We start from the raw sequence: 7,728 nt of genomic DNA on the forward strand, positions 1-7,728 counted from the left end.
TCTTGTCACATCTGAGTTTACAAACCAGGAGCCCTTCCCTAGGAGAGGTGATTCTGGGACTGATACAGAACAGTTTTAACAGAAGACAGGGACCGAAGTCTCTTACCTGAGCCATGGACCCCACCTTCGGGTGCTCACCCCCACTCAGAGGACAGCCAGCTCTTTGGACAGAGAGGCTGCATCTTCATCGCCTCTGTACCCCCAGGATGTGCTCAGTGCTGGGGTTTTGAGTGAATTAGAATGGGAGCCCTCCGCTGGGTCCACGCGGCCCTGAGTTCAGTCCGGCTGCACAGGGACAACGCATGACCTCAGCCAAGGGCCTGCCAATTTTGGTGTATGCCGGTCCCCTGGGGGCACTGGGGAAAATACACATGCCCAGGCCCCACCTCGACAACACTGGATCTGAATCTCGTGCGGGGGGGCCAGGCATCTGAGGGGCAGCCTGCTCCCCAGGTGAAGCTGACATGTTCACGGCTGGAGCCCCCACGAGGGCACGCACAGCGACACTCCTCTTCCAGCACCCCATTGGCAGCTGGGAATGAATTCCCCTCTGCAGAGGGAGTATCGGGGAGGAGACTTGAGAAACCTTCCCTGCTAAGTTCTGGGGGGAGAATTCAGCCACAGAGATAGTGAAGCCAATCATGGAGTGTGGGATTTTAAAACACCGTTTGGGGGGGGCGCCTGGGTGGCTCAGTCGGTTACGTGTCTGCCTTTGGCTCAGCTCATGATCCTGGGGTCCTGGGATCGAGCCCCGCGTCGGGCTCTCTGCTCTGGGGGGGGCCTGCTTCTCCCTCTCCCTCTGCCTGCTGCTCCCCCTGCTTGTGCTCTCTCTCTCTCTGTCAACTAAATAAATAAAATATTTAAAAAATAAAATAAACACCATATAGGACAGAAAGCAAATCTCCTACCAACAATGTGCTTTTCACCAGCGGGTGTATTTGCCCTCGCCTTGCTTCTCAGAACAATGGCGGGAAGACGGTAAGTGGGTGCCGCACTGACCCTGAAGCTCCTGGAACATTTATTACCAGGAACACCACCATCAGCGTGTGGAAGACAGCCACGGCCTCTGCACAGGCCCATCCAGCCTGAGGGCTGGGTTAAAAACGCTCTTACAGCGGACACCGACACATCTTTAATAGGAGGCAAAGCGAAACAAGGAAAGTTTTGAACTGCCTAGGGAAAAATGAGAACCTTTTGAACCTAAGAACATAGGTTTTCTTTATTTGCTTAAATTAAGGAGAAATGAATGTGCCTGGGTACCAGGGAATTTAGGTCAACAAACAGAGGTAAAAACACCAGGGTTTTCCCAAGATCTAGAATTCTCTAATAGTCTCAGAATACTGATACCAAAGGCCCCTGGGCTTGTGGGGGATCTGGAGTTCTTGAGGTGCCAGTGCTCATCACTTGGCTTTCCTCCCAGGCTCCTACCCAAACACGCCCCACCCGGATTCCCGAATGTGGTTTTAGTCACGGATAAGGATGCAGCCCCCTGCCTCTCCCACAGGGGACAGACCCCCCCCCCCGTTACTTCTGCCCCTGGGGACACCCTTCACTGCCTGTCACTGGGGGTGAGGACAGTCCCAGAGCATCCTCCCACCTGCGGGGCTGGGGCCTCTGCCTCACCCCACCTGCTGCAGGCACCCCAGGGTCAGGGGTCTGAGATATTTTCCCTCTTGAAGCAGGACGCGGGGGCACGCCATGGGCATGATGGGGGATATTAAGCAGCTATTAAGCCTGATAAGACCTCGTGCAGTTGTAAATGTCCTACTCCTAAATGCTGCATCCTTCTCTCCACTAGGAATGCTCTGCTGTGATCTCCAGAAGGCATTCTTCTCAGGCTCTCTTTGTTGACTTGCGCTGTGGACCTGACAGGAACTGAGGCGGGTATTTTTCAGACCGAGCTTTTTGTTGCCATCATATGGGTGGGTCTGTCCTGTCTGCACCTGTGATCTGTGTCAAGGGGTGGTTCGCCCAGGATGAGTACCACAGAAGTCACAGTCTCCGTGGGGAGGGGAGGCAGGACCCTCCTCCCGCCATTTTCCTCAGGTTGGCTCTTTTGCTAGGCGAGGGAGAGCTAACTGTAAAAATGAGATTGGGAAGGGATCTTTTATTTAAAACAGAACAAAACCAAAGCAAACCTTTTCTCTTAAATGGCCTGTGCAGGTGCCAAGCCTGTTAAGGAAACTGCCCCCAGTGCTGTAAGGAATTAGAGCCGTGTAGAGAGTACAGTCTGAGACTCCATCCCTGGGGCCTGGAGATCTGCATTTTAAGAGCAGACGACCCCCCGCCCCCCATTTTCCCTTCTCTCACTACCAACAACAGAAACATTTGCTCTCCTGCCCACCACCCTCTATTCTGTGGCCCACTGCCTGCTCTTCCACCTGGGACACTGCCCCTCTCTCTGTCCCCCACCCCCAGTCTCCACCTATGGAGAGTCAACTTGTCCTTCAATTCCTAGGGTAGGCCCCATTTCCTCTAAGAAGTCGCCCAGGCCCGGCCATACCGGTTTCTAATTTAATCTTGTTTTGCCAACAAGTTAGTAAGATCCTTGGTCAGGATTCAGGTACCCAGCTGGGTACATCTAAAATGTCCCTCCCAGGGTGAGTCAGAACAGGGTAACTACAGGAAAGGATTAAGAAAAGACTCTGGGGGCAGGGAATAACAGCTCGTCTGCCCCAAACCCCAAAGACTTCTCTGGATCCTAAGCATTAGATCTCTTGAATTCAGTTCTTGGCTAGATTCACAGTGAGAGGCACACATTTGAGAAGTTTAACCCTTTGAAGGGGACGCTGGCCAGTTGTTCCATAAGAGAGGTGGGGAGGGATTACCCGGGGCAAGCACCTGGATATCCTATTCTGACTCAGGAAACTTGCCATGTTCAGAGGCTGACTTTGAATGTCTGGGCAACTGAAATGTGTGAGGATCTAGGGATCTCAGTACAGAGCTAGCAGGTGGAGGGAAGCTAGTCCTAAGGACCCACCGTGGGTGGGATGATGCCTGATGGTGCACACGGACATGGTACCCAGCCAGTGGGATGAACTGGTGTAGGGAAAGGCAGGCTGGAGTAGGGATTGGCTCAAGACCTGGGTTGTAACTCCAGCTCTGCGTTAACCAGACATGTGACTTTGTATAAGCCAAGAAGCCTGAGGTCTTAATGTCTTTATCTGTAGAAAGGAGGGGGAAAAGCCTTTCACTAGATTATAGTTGAAACTCTTCTGCCTTTCTAAGGCCATTGTCATGATTCTACGACCATCTGGGGCAAAAGCACGCAGCACAGGCTGCTCATATCCTGGCAGAAGTGGAGCACGGAGCCCACAGCCGTGTGGGAAGCTGCATCTGAAGGAATTCTGGGCACGGCGGCCCCAGGGACAAATGATTACCGGGCACTTTTTCTGTGCAAACCCCATTCATTCTGCAGGAAACTGGGGTCAAAGACACTAGGCATTTCAAAAATGGCCATAGCTCTGATATATATTTCCTTTTAAAAGCTTTTTACTGTGTTCAAGCCTGTTCATCAGATCAGCGTGCTAAGCACACTCTTCAGTCTAACAAAATCAGAAGACACCTTCATCCATGCATTCTTCTAGAAAAGCACTGTGACGATTCATATTGTCATGCCTTATTTTTTTTTTTTTATTATTTCTCATCTATAAAGCAAAGCATACTTTCATTACCAAATACTTAGGTATTAAAACACCACTTAATACCCATTTGGAGCTGACGTTTTTAAAACTCCCTAGACGAAATTTTTATTTTTATTTTTTTTAAGATTTTATTTATTTGTCTGAGAGAGAGAGAGCACGAGCAGGAAGAGCGGCAGGCAGAGGGAGAAGCAGGCTCCCCACTGAGCAAGGAGCCAGATGCAGGATTGGATCCCAGGATCCCCGGATCATGACCCGAGCTGAAGGCAGACGCCTAACCGACTGAGCCACCCAAACGTTCCTAGACGAAATTTTTAAAAAATACGACCTCACCCTCTCTGAGACTCAGGGCAATTGTCATCATTTTTAAGCACCACTCCACAAAACATTTGAGTGTGGTTCTCATCAGCCAACCCTAGGCAAACGGACACAATACACTGGATAATGTTTTGCAACCCATAGGCAGCTTCCTTTGGTTCCCTACGCTTATCAGATCATGTCAAAGAAAAATCCAGAATCATCCTCAGAACGACCTGGTTTGTCACGGTGATACAGACAAACGCTCACTGCAAGCCTGGCCCCAGGCCTAAATGTTCCCCTGCTTGGATTCACCGGCATGGATCCATCACAGGTAGGCGAACAGCCACATGGCCAAGTGCGCCTTGCCGAAGATGTGCAGGCGCGGGTCCCGCGGCGTTTAGTCCACACTCACGTGCCGAGGGAGCGAGGGAGGCGGGCACCCAGGCACACGACGTCCCCCCTCCCCGGACATGCGGGAGGCCACCCGAAGCCCTGACATTCATGACAGTTGTCCGGAGCCTCGAGCGCCAGCCAGCCTGGGGACTATGGCTCCACCCCGGCCGGGAGACCGACCCAGCGCCTGGGCCCTGGGCCGCGGACCAATCAGAGCGTGTCTCCGGCCCCCACAGCCAATGGGGATGCTCGGTGGCGCGCCAATGAGGGTGCCCGCAGTGCAAGAAACAAAGTAACAAGCTGGCCTCGGGAGACGCAAGAAGGGGAAGCTGACCTTCTCACCTTGCCAGGTGGCTCCTTTTTCCAAGTGGAAGCTGAGGGGGGACAGGGAGGGGGGCACTGCCTCTGCCACCCCAGGTGCCCCACGCGGCCTCTTTGTGCCCACAGAGGACTGAATGGATGTCCCCTAACTGGTTCCACTCTGCTGACATGGAGCCCAGTTTCCCCATCCCTCGCATGGGGCGATGACACCTAACTTCTAGAGTTATCTTGAGGCTTACAGAATACAGCTTAAATAAAGAGTCCAGAGAACCAGGGGCTCCCCATCTCAAGCGAAAAGATGCAGACACATAGGTGGGAAGGAAACAGGCTCGTAAAGGGGAGGGGGACGGGGGAATGATGTTTTAAAGAAGGGAGGAAGCAATTGGGGACGGCGCCTGAGAGGGGTTGCACAGAAGAGTCAGATTAAAACAGCAAGAAGTGAAAAAAGGACTCACTCTTTGGGACAAGAGGAAGCAGGTATTCTTCCAGTTTGGGGGGGAAAATTCCTTTTCCCCAAACAGAGATCTACTCTTGTCTTTTGGCCTCTTTTCGCTTGATCCCCTGCCCCGGTAAATATTTCCCGATGGCCGTGACCCACCGCCTCAGCCAGGTACCAGGCGCACTAGCCGGGCCAGGCGCCCCCTTGCTGCGCTCCGAGGGGTGAGCTACTTCACCGCGGGGGCAAGGGGTTACACAGAGGTTAGGCGCCCAGCAGCAGCAGCATGGGCTTGGGGACACGCGGATTGGGATTCTGACCCAGGAGCGCCCTCGCAGTGACTGTGAGGACCGTAAGTGAGCCCTACCTAAACCAGGCCAGTAGGGCACCTGCCATTCAGAGGACCCTCCTAAAATTCAACTGCGGTGAATGGCAGACTCCTCTTTAAAACGCTTTTGGTGGACCGTTACATTATGTAGTTATGTCTAAAGAAACTGTCACATAGAAAGCACCTGGTAAGAACCAATTATCCTCCTTTTCAGCATAAATGTAAAATGTTCATCTCTATCCAGATTCCACTTGGGTTGAGGCCCTGTCCCTTCTGGCTCTGGGGCAGCCTTGGATGCAAGGTCTCTGAGGGCCCCTGAGGAGCTGCTTTTCCCCCTCTCCCCCACTCCCTGGTTTCTCTCCCCTGACCCTGCTCCTGGCCCCCCACCTCCAGCCTGCCCGCAGCACTGCTGGGGCCCCGGGGAGCAGAGGCTGTGTCCCGGAGAGCCTCACCTTGGCACCGAGAGGACACAGAGAGGGTCAGAAACCTACCTGCCCCAGCTTTTCATAGAATCCCCCCCCACCTCACCCCTCAACCACCACCGTACACACCTACCTCCCCAGATGTGCCTCACTGGGGGACAGATCGGCACCCAGAAGAAACGCAGTCTGGGGACAGGGGGGTGTTATTACGAGAACTCCTTACCTGCAGCCGCCTGATTTCTTTCTTGAAAATGGAGATCTCTGTCTGTGTCAGCCAACCTTCCCCACAGCTGTGAGGAGGAAGGCTCTGCTCATGAACCCTGATACCTCCTGGTGGCTCTGTTCGGCTTCCGATACAATCACAGTTCTCCCCAGCAACATCCACACACGCTATCACCTTTTGACCCTGGCCCCTCCCTCCCAGTAGCATAGATCCCGCCCTGAAATATCTCTCCACAGTGACATAGATCCTGCCCTGAAATAGCCCCTCTTATACAGTAGCATAGACCTCACCCTGAAATATCTCCCTCACACGGTAGCATAGATCCCACTCTGAAATATCCCCCATAGTAACACAGATCCTGCCCTTGAAACACCCACCTTACCCAGTAGCATAGATCCTGTCCTGAAACATCCCCTCACAGTAACATACATCCTGCCCTGAAATAGCCTCTCACAGTAACATAGATCCTGCCTTGAAGTACACCCTTCACACGGTAGCATAGATCCCATCCTGAAATAACCTCTTCCACAGTAGCATAGATCCTGCCTAGGAATATCCCCCCACCATAACATAGATCCTGCCCTGAGTGTGTGTGTGTGGGGGGAGGCACTCCCTCCTCCTGGCTCCAGCTCAGCACCAGGTCCACCAGCAAGCCTCCAAGATCCCTGCATTAATGCCAACCTAGTGTGCCCCTGGGCCCTGACTTTCTGGTTGGAAGAACAGCCTTTTGTACTTGTTCCTCATTGTTGGTTTTGATCCACTTTATGTGATAAAGGGCAGGGGTCTTAGACTCTACCATTTTTTTTTATCCTTCAATTGAAATGAGAGTGATGGATTGTGTCTTGAGTATCTAGATCCTAATCCTTATGGACAAGCCTGTGAGGAGTCTTACTTCCATTTCATAGATGGGGAAGCCAGACTCAGAGAAGGGCAGTGATTTGCCGAAGGTCTACACATCTAAGGCTCTTTTGGGTTCTTTGCTCTGCATGCCTTTTGGGGTGACAATTAGTGAGATGAATATCAGCTACCTCAGACCAGAGAGAAATTTACATGATTTTATAAGTTTCAGAACAAAAGACCCGCAGCTTTGAACAGAGGTCTGTGGCCAGTGGCTCTTAGGGAGGGACGAGAATGGCAGAGGTCAGCAGAGGGGCACACTTTCTGACTCCAGGTAGGGGCTCTCCTTTCGGCTAAAAGAAGCCTGGGACACAATCCCAGATGGACTCTTGCCTACCATCATCTCCTTTGCAAATGGCCAGACTTCGGCTTCCAAGCGAGCCTTGAATACAGTAAGCTCCTTCATAGGGGCAGGATTGCTGGCCCAACACTTTCTGTGGTAGAAGGGCTGATATATGATTCCCAAGACATGTCCTAAGATGAGAATTCCCATCCTCCGCTGACCTCCAGAGTAAAACTCCCAAAGGCTCAGAGCCTGTCATCATGACACAACACCAACTTCCACGGAATGTCCTTCTGAGATTTCTGTTTTAAGGGTTTAATGTATATGAAGATGTTTTGAAATGTGGAGAGACCTATACAAATACTGCTAAAGAAAGTTGAGGCTTGAAACTATAAAACTCCTCAGAGAAGATTTAGGGGGAAACCTTCATAACATTGGTTTTAGCAATGATTTCATGGATATGAGACCAAAAGCACAGTCAAGG

This window comes from Leptonychotes weddellii, chromosome 12 (genome assembly GCF_054177405.1).
Source record: "Leptonychotes weddellii isolate Sample4059 chromosome 12, ASM5417740v2, whole genome shotgun sequence".
NCBI lineage: Eukaryota > Metazoa > Chordata > Mammalia > Carnivora > Phocidae > Leptonychotes > Leptonychotes weddellii.